The 14,943-nt window shown below is 39.8% G+C and overlaps 1 protein-coding gene across 7 annotated transcripts in view; it reads left to right on the top strand.

The window, feature by feature from the left end:
* Window positions 1-14,943, top strand: part of LOC144498775 (activating molecule in BECN1-regulated autophagy protein 1-like) — a 409,078-nt gene that overhangs the window by 96,489 nt on the left and 297,646 nt on the right. The window lies entirely within an intron of this gene.

Below are 14,943 nucleotides of genomic sequence, written 5' to 3'. Positions count from 1 at the left end.
TTACTGGTCTTTATACATCTATAAGATGAGTTGCATAAATAATATATACATGGCAAGAAGAAAATTTGTTTTTGGTATTTTCTGAAATAAAAGCTATTGAATTAGGGAGAGAGAAGAAAATGAGTGAGAATACCTGGAATTGCGATTCACATTAGTGCTGCAGTTGGAGAGGCGAGACTATGTACAATATTAGGACCAGGTCAAATATTGGCTAATAGCTGACAGAGAAAGGTGGTTATGGAGATAGTGGGGTCATGGGATTGACTGGATTGCTGTACTGAGCTGGTGTGGACTGGTTCAGCCAAATAGCCACCACCTGTGCAGTAATGACTATGACTTGCTATACATGGTTCTTGCAGACTTCGGGATCCAATGCTTCAACCCACACTGTGCCTTTTAATATTCAATAGATGTAATAGTCAAAACTATTGCTGCTTCAAAAATTATGGATATTCCAAAAAGAACTTTGAACTTTTTTAAGAGTAGCTAAGCAAACATTTGCCTCCCAATTACTGGTGTGAAATAAAGGTGGTAGAATGTGGAGATTTAAGAACTTTTTTGAACATTGCACAGGTTTGAAATGGTAACTTGCCGTCTTGCGTGATGTAACATGATGTTAGCGTGTGGTCCCCATTTGCTGCGTTTCAGTGAAGGGTGCTCGGCACTTTCTTTGCTGTTCATGGGCACCGTGTATCCATATCTTAAACTCCAGAAAAGAATTAGAAAAAAATGCTTTATGCATTGCCCATCAACATTGTCAACCCTACGATTATTCTCTACACTTTAGTGGTTCTGCAAAATGCTGATTCTTCTGTGGAATTTTCTATATCTCAAGTTATTCATTGTTTACTCTAGATCATTCTCTGTCTGTTTCCATAGTTTGGCTGTCAGAATTATGTTGAAACCGGTTCCTCATATGCTGTAAAGGAATGGCCAGCAGGTTTTAGTTTTTTTAGGCTTTATTACTGTTGTTTTAAGTCTCCATGCATTATCCTTTTTCAGCTGACAATAAAGGCTTTTCTCAACAGCCTTGTGTTGGAGCCTTGTAGCATTGTGTACTGTTGTAAATTGAGAAAGTATGTTCAAGGTCATAGGTTTGAGATCCATCACATAGGTTTGTTGGATTTAATAAGCTGCTTTTGTTTCTGGGAAAATTCTAATTACTTTTTATTAATTCTGGCCTTGAGCAGTTAGGCAATGTCTACAGATTGTTTCAGATTTAGATTGTCCTGCTTGCAGTCTTTTTTAACTCAACTTTAAATATATTGTTAGTATACTGAGTGATTATGATCAGTTACTTGTACAGCATCCTTCCTATAACTGTGTATTGAATTGGAGCAAAATTCTCTTTGAAAGTCTAAACTATTCAGTACAATTTTTGATGTCTTTTGTTCATTCACTGATTGTAGAATCTTACAACTATTCCCATTCACCTATTGTCCCCTCACAGTATGCAATTTTATTCCTTTCAAGTATTTAGCCAATTTCCTTTTGAAAGGTACTAATGAATCATCTACCACTGCCCTTTCAGGCATTACATTCTAGATAATCAAAATTCGTTGCGTAAAAGAAACTTCTCTTAAATTGGTCAGCCAGACTTGAAACGTTGGCTCCATTCGTTCCCCACTGTCAGACCTGCTGAGATTTTCCAGCATTTCTGTTCTGTTTCAGATTCAAGCATTTGCAGTATTTTGCTGCGTTTTCTCAAAATTTGTCGTCTTGTCAACAATTCTGCCAATGGAAACAGTTTCTCCTTATTTACTCCACAAAACCCACTCATTAGTTTGAATTTCTAAATCAAATTTCCTCTTTATATACTCTAGTCTCTTCATGCAATGGAAGTCTTTCATCTCTGGCTAGTAAAACCCATGGCTCGTTGTTCTATGGAAAAGGAGAACAGGACAGGAGAAACATTCAAGCATTTGAAAGACTTTATGGAGCAGATAAATTCAACTCTCATAATATACTCTCAATTGTCACAAACCCCAGGACCAGGAGTTAGATTACAAATGAAGGAGCGGGAAGATGCACACAGTTGAAAATAAAAAAGCTGAACAATTTGGTAGTACCATATGTAACTGTGTAGAAGTCAACCCTATGATTTTTGTCTTAAAGTAGTTTATAATCTTATTCATGCAAAAGCCAACCCTAATTTTTCATGGATCAAACTGCATTGTGATAATTAATTATTTACCATAATTATTATGGTTCATTAAAGATACAGATTGGAACCTTTAGATTTTCCCTCCGCTAATCCTGGTGGCAATCTTCCAGCCAATTGACAAGACTTAGAGTATCATATCTATGAATCAAAATAATAAGTATGCAGCTCAATTTCAACTCGAGAAAAAAGTGACAATGAGTTAACAAGCATTGGCAAAAAACTGTCTTTGCAAAGACAACTGGCTACGAAAATACATAGTGGTTTCATCTTGTATGGTGGATAGCACAATATGGCAATATTTAAGTGTAAAGCTCTCTCCAAAGAGAAATAAAGTAAATTTTATTTATTAGTCACAAGTAGGCTTGCATTCACACTGCAATGAAGTTACTATGAAAATCCCCTAGTCGCCACACTCTGGTGCCTGTTCGGGTACACTGAGGGAGAATTTAGCATGGCCAATGCACCTAACCTGCACATCTTTGGACTGGGGGAGGAAATCGGAGCACCTGGAGGAAACCCATGCAGACAAAGGGAGAACGTGCAAACCCCATGCAGACAGTGACCCAAGCCGGAAATCGAACCCGGGTCTTTGGCACTATGATTTCAGAAACCATTGTCGTTCCTGTTCATGTGAGTTTGGATGGACAAAGGCAGTTGCAAGAAATGGATCATAAATGTTTGGAATTTGAGACAAGGAGCACTGTGCAAAGAAACACATTCATCATCCTGAGACATGTTCAAACCTCATATTTCCGATGATGTAGTCTCTGTGAGATCAACCAATACCAATGTAGCAGTTATCCCTGAGTGTTGTTCAGCCCTTGGATGTTAATACTTAAAATCCTCTCGAGGCCTGTATCTTAAAGAATTGGAACAATTGGATGTTGGAAGGAGGAAAAATATTCACTAAAAGGTTGAAATATGTGAGCACCCTCACCTGCAACATTATGAGCTTAGGATGAGGATGTGTGGTGTGTGAACTGAACGTGATCCCAATATTGTCAAAATTAATTTCTAAAATTTGGAATATCGAATGCACAAGATGGTACCAAGGATGATTACTTGTGGAATGATGATGCCAAAGTTACCTGTATTACAGGTAATGATGACAAGGAACATCCATAAGATGTTATACAACCAAGCTATTGGAACAAATTGTTGAGTGATTCAGATAGTGATCAGACCGATTTCGAATGATTTTTGACATGAAGTTATGTTGGATGACATGTATATAGTTTCATATTATGAAATAAATATTAAAGAATTATTATTGTTGATTTTTACTTTATTCTGTTGTGATGGACTTTTGGGCCCAAATCAATCATGCGTGTCAATTTCTCAAACATCACCCATGTAAATAAAGCAAATTACTGCGAATGCTGGCACAAACTGAAACAAAACACTGGACAATCTCAGCAGATCTGACAGCATCTGTGGTGAGAGAACAAAGCCAATGTTTCGAGTCTGGGTGACTTGTCAGACTCTTCGTTGCGCATGACTACTGGCCTAAAAAATTGGGGTCTCATTCAACTTTTTGAGTATTTATGTTAAATCTTCTTTGAATTCATTGTCAGGCCATGACATGCTTTCTAAGTGGTGCCTAAAATTGGGCACAGTACTCCAACTGAGGCCCAATTTGTGATTTTTAAAAGTTTGGCATAAGTTTATTGCTTTTATACACTAGGCCTCTATTTTCAATGCCAGTCATTCCACTTGTTATCAGCATGTTCTTCCTGCCTCCATTAGATTTCAATATGCAAACTTCCAGGAATCCCTTCCTCACCACAAATTGTAAGGCTGTTTAAATTTATTCACTGTTCCTCTTCTATGTTTCTAGTTGTGACTCCTGTTCTGAAGAGTTTGTGACAATTTTGAGTATATTGAGGGTTCAATTGATGTGTTCCTGTAAAGGATTTTAAATACTTCAATTTTTCTCCTGTTTTCTTCGGCAGAGCAAACTACATAGGCACTTGAACTTCTCTGTATCTTATATGCTTTACACTTGGTACCAATTTAGTTTTAATTTTTTGCAGGGCCTTCAATACATGCAACAAGAATTATACATAGTACTGGAGGTGTCATCTCTCCAAAATATCTGTGTTCATCTATCTCTGACCTCTTGAGTATCCCACAGTTTTTAATTGCTGCACCACTGGTGGTGGCTGGACCTTCGATTGCCTAAGCCCTGAACTCGGGTAGATGCTCCCTACACTTCCCTTTCTCTCTCTATATCATTTTCCTCCTTTTAAGCCACTTGTTAAAAGCTGTTAGGTCTTTGACCAGCATTTGGTCATTAGACCTAATTTTTTCCTTGTGAAGCTCAGTATGATACTTTGTTTTATAATGCTTCTGTGAAACACCTTGGGACGTTTTATTTTGTTAAAGTTGCTTATGTACCTGTATTCTAGACACACTTTTCACCTCTTGGAATAGGATAAGCAAAAGAACAGCAGAGATTCAGGACCAAGTCGGGGGTATCTGGGGCTTGTTGGCAAAAGTTGGAAAGGAAATGAGCAGTTACACAGCCTCTAAACTGCACAGCAATACGGAAGTGGTTATGCACAAGTCGGCCTCTCTAAGTTAACGTGATTGTTGCACAATAAAAACGCAAAGGGCTTGTCCACTATTTAAAAAGGGTAGCATGGTGGCACTGGTTAGCACTGGGGTGCCAGGGACCCAGTTTCATTATCGGTAACCCCCACAGTTTGCCTCCTGGACTTGCAGAATCTCACTGGCTGTCCTGTCTGGAGACGATACACATTTCTTTAACCTGTGCCTAATGCTCCCTCCACTCACATTGTCTGTATCTTTAAGACCTGATCAGCTGTAAAGATTCGCATTCTAATCAGTATTCTGGAACTTTATTTTGTGTCTCTGTATGCCCTGTTTGAGAGCAGATATCCACTCCATCTGACGAAGGAGCAGCGCTCCGAAAGCTAATGGCATTTGCTACCAAATAAACCTGTTGGACTTTGACCTGGTGTTGTTAAAACTCTTACTGTCCTATTATTCAGCCAACATTGTATTCACGTTGCTACTTTTTTTTAATTCATGAAAATTGGCATTTGTTGTCCACCCCTAATTGCACTTGAACTGAATGGCTTGTTCAGTCATTTCAGAGAGCATTTTAAGAGTCAACCACATTGCTGTGGATTTTGAGTCCCATTAGAGGCCAGACCAGGCAGGGGTGGCAGATTTCCTCTCCTAAAGTAGATTAGTGAACCACATGGGGTTTTTACACCAATCAACAATTGTTTCATGGTCGTCATTCGACTTCTAATTCCAGGTTTTCTTTAAATTCAAATTTCATCAACTGCCATGGTGGGGTTTGAACCCGGCTCCCTGGGTCTCTAGATTACTAGTCCAGTGACAATACCACTACCCATGAGCTATAACTTTTCTCAAGTCTTTTGTGTGGTACTGTATCGAATGCCTTCTGAAAATGTTTTCTAAAAGGGGAGATTTAAAATCAGTTGTTCGTGTAGTGGAACAGAATTGTTATCGCTTGAACTAAGGGACTTTAATTTTAAGAGAAGAGATTGTTTGGCCTCCTGAGAGGAATATGAAATTGCTGGTGTCGGCGGTCACCTCGTGCCATGTTTGCATGGCCTGGCTCACTGGAACTCTTGTTCCAGATGGAGAGAAAAGTACAACCCTCCACAACCTTGATCAGAACTCAGAGCGGCATCTGAAAAACGTGGGCAGCCACCATTGTACCCTTGCGCTCCTTGCCTGAGGTGTGGTGATCCTCATGTTAAATCACCATCTGTCTGCTCTCCTCCTCAAAGGGGAGAGCAGCCGATGGTCATCTGGAACTATGATAACTTCTGCTTGTTAGGAAGTAGAATCAGTAAGGGGCAGAGATTTGGAATAAAAAGGGGGCAGTCCACCTGACCCACCTAACATTTTTAATGTTAAATACATAACTACTGCTAGGGGTGCTATGAAAGGTTCATAGCACCCCTCGCAGTAATTATGTAATTAACATTAAAAATGAAACAAAGGCACTGTAATAATTGTGAGGGACTTTAATCTTCTTATAGACTGGGCCAATCAACTTGGCAAATATAATCTGGAAGGTGAATTTGTAAAATACCTTCACAACAATTTCCTGAACAATCCATTGTGGAACCAAATCAGGATAAAGCTATTTTGGATCTAGCATCGTGCATTAACGCACATTTACTCAGTAATCCGAGTAGAAGATCCTCTGGGTGGGAAAATGTGATCAAAATATAACTGAATTCCATAATAAGCTCCAAACAATCTTCAATTTAAAGCCAATTATAAAGGTATTGAGGGAGAGCTGAGTAAGATTAATTGGGTAAATAGAATAAAAGATATGGTATTAAGTAAACATTGAATCATTGAAAGAAACAATTCAAAATGTTCAACAAAAACACATTTAATTAAAAAATAAAAACTCAGCAAGAAAGATCCATCTTGTGGCTTGCTTGAGAAGTTGAGGATAGTAATAGGCTAGAAGAAGAGGTTTATAATGCTGCGAAGAATAGAAGTAATCCTGAGGTTTGGGACTGTTTTAGAAAGCAGCACAGGTGACCAAAAAGTTAATTAAAAATGGAAAAAAATGAATGAAAGTATAGTAGCCAGGAATATGAAAGATTGCAATAGCTTTGACCAGTATAAAATGAGATTAGTTGAAATAAGCATCAGTCTATGTTTGATTCTGTGAAAATCATAGCAGGAACAGTCACCATGTGTTTTACAAATGGGGAGTTGTATTCGCCAGTATAGAAATGCTTGGATTCCAAAAAACATTTAATAAAGTGCTATATACAAAAGGTTAATAATGCACAAGATATGGCTATGTTTAACTGGGGGCAATATTATCGCATGAATAGAGGGTTAGTTAATGGACAAGATTCAGACAGCAGGGATAAAAAGGCATTTTCAAATTGGCAGGCTGTAACTAGTGGATTGTTACAAGGATCAATGCCTGGGCCTTGGCTATTTCCAATCTATATTAATGGCTTAGTCAAAGAGACCAAAAGTAAGGTATCTAGGTTTGCTGACGTTACAAAGCTGTGTGGAAATGAAAATTTTGAGGAGGAGATATAGATAGATTTACTGAATGGGCAACAAGGTGAAGGTAGAATATAATGTGGAGAAGTATCGGATAATTCACTTCAGTAGTAAGAATGGGAAAGCAGATTTTCTTTTGAAGATGTGAATTTGTAAATACTGCTGTTATGAGGTACAAGGATGTACCTGGAATGCAGGAAATTAACATCCAGATATAGCAAGTAATCAGGAAGGCAAATGGCATGTTGGCATTTATTGCAGGGTAATTGGAGTAAGAATAAAGAAATCTTGCTATGATTGTACAGGGCTTTGAGCCCACACTCAGGATAGTTTCAAAATCATGAGGGAGCTGGACAGAGTAGATATGGAGAAACTGTTCTCACTCGTGAAAGGATCAAGAACGAGAGGGCTCAGATTTGAAGTAATATGCAAAAGAAGCAGATGTGATGTTAGAAAAAGCTTTTTCACACAGCGAGTTGTTCGGCTGTGGTATGCACTGCCTGGAAGTGTGGTGGAGGCAGATTCAATCGAGGCTTTCAAGAGGGCGTTCATTGATTATTTGAATAGAAACCATGTGCACGAGTACAGGGAAAAGGGAGGAGAATGGCACTAAGTCATGATGCTCATTTGGAGAGCCAGTACAGACGCGATGGGCCAAATGGCAGCCTCAGCACGTCAGTGATTCTGAGCTTTGGTCTCCATATTTAAGCAAAAATATGCTTGCATTGAAAGTGCTGCAGCAATGGTTTACTATATTGGTTCCAGGTTGTCCTAAGATGAGCTCATTAAATTGGGACAGTACTTTGTGGAGTTCAGGAGAATGAGAGGTGATTTTATTCAAACAGATGATTCTGAAGGTTTGTTTCCCCTGGCTGTGGACTCCAGGACAGGAAGAGACAGTTCTAAATGATCAGGTCCTTATACTGAGACTGAGTTGAGGAGAAACCTCTTCACTTTGAATCTTTGGAATTATTTACCTCAGGGGGTTGTGGATTCTTTATTATTGAATATATTTAAAGTTGAGATTTTTTTCTGCTTGGAGTTGAAGCAGAAGATCAGCCCTAATCGCATTGAATGGCAGGACTCCTTTTTTTAATGTTCTCTATACACACTGCCACTTGTAGATTCATTTGTATTATTTGTTGAAAGCACCCAGCTCTAATCTCCACTTTTTTTCTCAAGCATTGCATTGCTGATATCAGACCGCTTGTTCAACATCCAGAATTAGATGAGCCATTGATTACTACAAGTAATGATTCTGTAATTTCCTCCCTAAATATCTCCTCCTCTTTTAAGACCCTCCGTCAAACCTGCATCTTTGACGTACCTATTGGATAATTATACTGGTATCTCCTAGAGTTGGGTGATTTTTTTGTTGTCGACTCTAAACTACTGTTGGGTTTTATATTAAAGGTGCCTTATAAATTCAAATCGTTAGTGTTTAACTTGTGTCCTCACATGGCCATAATAATGGAAACACTTGTGGTTTAGTATTAAAATACATCTTTGATTCACTGCCTCCCACCACAAGTCAGGTTGGTGATATTTTGGCTAATTGTGTTAAAATACAGTTCTGTGCTTGTGCAGCTTTAAGGGCTGGTTGTGGTGGTGATTTGGGGGCAACAGCAGAGATTGTAATATGTCTTTGTATGTGGAAATGATTCTGACTGTTCGGGACACAGTCTGATTACCATCTTTGTTGAGGGACAAGAGACTTGACTACATTGCATAAATACTGTTGCATATTTTGTCTTCCTATAACTTGGCAAGTTTAAGTCAGGTTATCTTGCACCCAAGTAATAATCCATATGATGTAACTTAGCTTGAGTTGGCTTTGTAATAAACTGTACATGTAATTTTTTTAATGAAACTATTTCCCTACTAAACCTTGCAAAAGATAGTGTCTAATATGAAAAGCAGTTCGGTGCTAAGAGTAGTCAGATGTTACACCGTTTAAGATGTAATAATCGGTTGTCTGTGGTTGTTCTGACTTTTTGGTTGCCAAGACTACTTTGGTGTTCTGATTAGAAAAGGGTGACAGCCCCTACTTTTGCTTTGAAAGGAACTTTAGATGCCTTTATTAAGGGTAGGAATGCCACCCCTATTTGCCAGCCACTCGGATGCACTGCTCTTTATTGCCAATTTTCACCTGATTCCACAAATGTTGTGTGTTCACTATGATGCATATTTAACCGAGCAGTTTATTTGAAAATAAATCTTCTGGAGTGTTTTATGTCTTTTGAGACTTCTAAATTTGAATAAGCAAATGGAAGTACTGCTTTATGGTGTTAATAGGAGTGAATTGAGAGGTCTTTCTGACAAATAGTCATTAACACACTCCTAGGTAGTACATTATTATAGGTTGTAATTGGGCAAGAAAAGATCGAGAAATATTTACTTTTGATGCTCTCCTAGGATTTCTTTTGCATCTAAAGGCAATTTAGCTAGGGTATAGCTCCACCGACCACAGCGGACTTTGATATTTTGTAGTTGTTCTTTGTGCCCAGATCTGGAAGATGAATGTTCATTGCCTGTTTAGCTAGGGCTGCCACAATGGAGCTTGATCCTTTTATTGCCTCAGCATCTGCACACTTAATAGGAATGAGTTGTGTTTCCCAGAAAGACAAATTGGCTGGCCTCATTGGTAATTCAATGTAGCGCAGAACAGGGGTCATACTTGAGACTTATCTGGTCATGCAAAACTCCAACATGCAGTTAATCAGAAATGCCAGTTAATGGAGAATTCCAGTTATCAATGGAATATAGCACAATACCTGTAGCATGGACTAATTAACAATTACTTCGGAAGTAAAGGACTGTATTCTTTTTACTTCCAGGCTGGAACTCTATCACCTTGCCCTCCACAGAATTGGAGCGGACGAGGGTCTGACAACGGAAATCTCCGTCGACCTTGGGCGGGAATTTCCAGTCTCACTCGAGCGAGGCCATAAAATCCTGCCCAAAATCTTTAACAGTACATAGAAACATAAAATATAAAATAATACAGTATACAGGTATGGGTTCCAGATAACAACTTATTTGGTTCTGGTTGGTGAAGTGATAATTTGTATTGGGGAAATGTCAAATTCTGCGTGGTAGGCTGTCGCATAACACAGTTTACTGTATAGCCATTCAGGAAAAGGAGTAAAAATCAAAGGTTTCAAATTGTAAAGTGTTTGCTGAACTAAATGGTGCATTTCGAGGCAGATTTTTGGAGCTGGCCTCCTGTCGGCGCTGCTTTATGTGCAAGATAATTAAACATCGAGGTACATTAGCTTCCTGCTTTCTTCAAAAGATAAGGAATAATGTGTGGCAAGCATTGTTATATTTATACATCTTTGTTTTCAATAGTATAGATTAGCTAGATTGGAGGATAAAAGTTATTAGTGGATGGTGATTCTTTGAAAAGCTGATAAATCAGGATAGTAAGCTGAGGCAGTTTATAATCATTAAAATCCAAACAGAGATTATGATATGCATAGTGAAACAATCCAAAATGTATCCTACTACTGCTGTCTTTCCCCATAGTCAGTATCTCCTTTACATAAAATGTTTATCCAATTTCCACAAAAGGTGGGGTGACCTCAACCACTCCCTGTGGCAAAACATTCTGCAATACCTAAAACACACACATGTTGGATATTTTTGCAGCTTATTTGTCTGCATTTTTTGTTTCAATAAATTTCCTATATGTGTGTTCACCCACACCCTTCAGCATTTTTCAATGAGAATTTTTTAAAGGTTATTTATTAGTGTCACAAGTAGGCTCACACTAACACTGTAATAAAGTTTCTGTGAAAATCCCCTAGTCGCCATGCTCCGGCGCCTGTTCGGGTACACAGAGGGAGAATTTAGCATGGCATTGTGTACAGTTTTGGTCACCTAGTTACAGGAAGGATGTAAATAAGATTGAAAGAGTGCAGAGAAGGTTCACAAGGATGTTGCCGGGACTTGAGAAGCTGAGTTACAGAGAGAGATTGAATAGGTTGGGACTTTATTCCCTGGAGCGTAGAAGATTGAGGGGAGATTTGATAGAGGTGTATAAGATTTTGATGGGTATAGATAGAGTGAATGCAAGCAGGCTTTTTCCGCTGAGGCTAGGGGAGAAAAAAACCAGAGGGCATGGGTTAAGGATGAAAGGAGAAAAGTTTAAAGGGAATATTAGGGGGGGCTTCTTCACGCAGAGAGTGGTGGGAGTGTGGAATGAGCTGCCGGATAAAGTGGTAAATGCAGGGTCACTTTTAACATTTAAGAAAAACTTGGACGGGTTCATGGATGAGAGGGGTGTGGAGGGATATGGTTCAAGTGCAGGTCAGTGGGACTAGGCATAAAATGGTTCGGCACAGACAAGAAGGGCCAAAAGGCCTGTTTCTGAGCTGTAATTTTCTATGGTTAATGCACCGAATCAGCACGTCGTTCGGACTGTGGGAGGAAACCAGAGCACCCGGAGGAGAACATGCAGACGCCACACAGACAGTAGCCCACCCCCCCCCCCAAGTCCATTTTTGACTGTATAATTTATACAGGTCATAAAACCTGTTGTCAAGGAATTACAATCAATCCAAATGTAGTCAGTGTTGAGACATTAACTCTAACAGCATCCCTGCAGAATTATTTCATTATTGCCGCTCACTTATTTGAAGCTTGGATGGCCCTTCTCGAACTTGAACTTACCAGTTCGGACATGTGAAGGTGGATCCTGGTGGCCCCTATTAAAACCCACCACAGCATCTGGTTGAACCTAAATTCAGTTGATCAACAAAATCTGAAATATAATGCTAGTGTCAGCAAAGGTGACAACCAAACTATCACTGATTGTCAGAACAAAAGCCCACCTGTTCGTTAATGTCCTTTAGGGAAGGAAATATGCCGTCCTTATCAGGACTTTTCTGCATGTGATTACAGATCCCAGTGATGTGGTTGTCCTCTGAAATGGCTGAGCGAGCTACTCAGTTCAAGGGAAAATTAGGGATGGGAACAGATGCTGGCCTTGCCTGTGATACCCACATTCCATGAAAGAATAAATAAAAAGGCTGAACAGCCTTTTTAGGGTTGTGAAATTCTAGTTGCAGGTATTTTATTATTGATCATGTCTTCTAAATGTTACTGCCTTATGCAGTGTTTAAACATAAAATTGATGTTACCCTGGTAGAAAACTCATATTTCTCTACATAAATGTTGCAAGGGGTCCTTAAGCATTACTGAGCTGGAACTATTCCTGAAACAAAGGAAGACGCAGTCATTAAGGACCTATTTCAACTCCAGGGCGGTTGCTTCAGGTACTTATCAGGGCGGTGTCATCAGCCCAGCTAACTTTTTCCGTAATATTTCCTCAATACCTGTAAATTTTGACTTGTATAATGTACGGTGTTCAGTTCCATTATCAATTCCTCAAATAATGAGGCTTTTCAACCCAACATTTTAAGACCTAAAACAAACATCCAGACTTGTTTTTAAAATTCATTTCGGGGATGTGGACTTCAAAGACTGGCCAGCATTCATTGCCCTTCCCAAATTGTCCTTCAGAAAAGGTGGTGATGAGCTGCCTTGAACAGCTGCAGTCCTTTTCACAAAGAACAGTACAGCACAGGAAACAGGCCCTCCTTGAGGTGCATGTACATCCACAGTGCTGTTAGGGAGAGAGTTCCAGGATTTTGACCCATCAACAGTGAAGGAACAGTGATATATTTCCAAGCCAGGATGCTGAGTGAGTTGGAGGGGAGCTTCCAGGTGGTAGTGTTCCCAGATGTCTGCTGTTCTTGTCTTTCTGGATGACAGTGGTCGTGGGTTTGGTAGTCACTGTCTCCGGAACCTTGGTGATTCTTGCAATGCATCTAGTAGATTGCACACACTGCTGCCACTGTTTGTCAGTGGTAGAGAGATTGAATGTTTGTGGAATGGGTTGTAATCAAGTGGGCTGCTTTGCCCTGGATGATGTCCAGCTTCTTGAGTGTTGTTGGAGCTGTGCTCATCCAGGCAAATAGAGAGTATTCCATCACACTTGTGATTTGTGCCTTGCAGATGGTCGATGGGCTTTGGGGGAGTCAGGGGAGTTTCTCACTGTAGGATCCCTGGCCTTTGACCTGCTCTGGTAGCTACGGTATTTATATGGCTAGTCCAATTCAGTTTCCAAGTCAGCAACTAACATTTGTACCATTCAAAGCCAGGCAATGACCACTCTAAGTGCGATCCTTACCATCATCCTATGATACTCATGACTTTCGTTGTTGAATCTTCCACTATCAACATCCTTTGTGTGTGGGGAATGAGTGGTCACCATTGATGAGAAACACAACCAGACTAGCAATAAATACAGTGGCTGCAAGAGTAGGTCAGCAGTTGGTTATTCTGTGAGTTGCTCATCGTCTGTTTCCAAAAAAACCCCTTCAACATCATACATACGATGCTATGATTTCCACTTGTACAGGTACAGCTGTAACAATCAAGTCAATACCATTTGGAATAAAGTAGTTTGCTTGATTGGCATGTGACAAGCCTGAATACCCGTTCCCTCCACCGCCATTATGTTGTGATTGAAATATGCACTGCCTACAGGACATGCTGCAGATAGTATTTTGGCAGCACTCCCACCTACTAGAATGACGAGGTAATAGGAATACTATTACCTCCTCGTCACAACATTATTTTTTGGACATGCGTGTCACTGTACCTTCATTGTCTTGGAACTCCCTGACAACACTGGAAGCACTTTCACCACATGGATGCATCTTTGAGTGCAGCGTACTGTATGGAGACGAGTCAAATTTTATTTCACTTTCTATAATTTTCAAGTTGAAATGTTTTGTAACTTTATGAAGAAAATAATGTTTTGGGGGAAAAAACAATTTGGTGAAGGTTCACGAGGCTGATCTTGAATGAAGGGGGTTGGCTTATGAGGAAAGGTTGAGCCTATAGTCATTGGAGTTTAGAAGAATGAGAGATGATCTTATTGAAACATACAAGATCCTGAGGGGACTTCTCAGGATAGATCCTGAGGTGTTTCCCCTTGTGGTAAAATCTAGAACTATGGACACAGTTTAAAAATAAATTTAATCCTATTTAAGACAGAAATTGGGAGGAATTTCTTCTTCGAGTCTTTGGTCTTTGGAATTCTCTTCTCCAGCGAGCAATGCAGCTGGGCGGGGGGTCATTGAATATATTTAAACTGTGATATATTTTTCATCTATGAGGCGGTGGAGGACAGGGGCACAGGTAGGAAAATGGAGTTAAGGCCACATTTCAGATCAGCCATCATCTCATCGAATGGCAGAGCAGGCTGAGTGGCCTGCTTCGGTTCCTCCTTTTGTTGGCATGATGCTTGAAAGCACAATTGAATGGATTCTGATGGAGTAGCAGAGGTGAGTTTTTAGGGCAGGAGTTTCAAAGGTGGAGCAGAGGCTCTTCCATACTGGAATTAGTAAGACTCGGTGCATTGGGAGTTACCTGCCATTGCTGTACTCTGTACGCTATTGTACACTGCTCGTGCACTTCCCTTACCCCAAGTCAGTGACCGATGCTCCCCTGTCCTCGCCCTTGCCTTGCTCCACACATGCTGTAGTACATTTCTTGGTTCCCATGTTCATGCTGTATCCTCTTCGCAAGCCTCCTCTCTCTTTTGTTCTGATTGTTCAGCGCCTTTCCAAGAGCTAAAGTCTGTAATTCTGCTTTAGTTTGTCCGTAAACAATGCCATTCGAGATCAATTTGCAGGCAAAAAAATTCACATTATTTTGGTGAT

Source organism: Mustelus asterias, chromosome 9, assembly GCF_964213995.1.
Source record: "Mustelus asterias chromosome 9, sMusAst1.hap1.1, whole genome shotgun sequence".
Classification (NCBI taxonomy): domain Eukaryota; kingdom Metazoa; phylum Chordata; class Chondrichthyes; order Carcharhiniformes; family Triakidae; genus Mustelus; species Mustelus asterias.
This window is presented reverse-complemented; position numbering and strand designations above follow the sequence as displayed.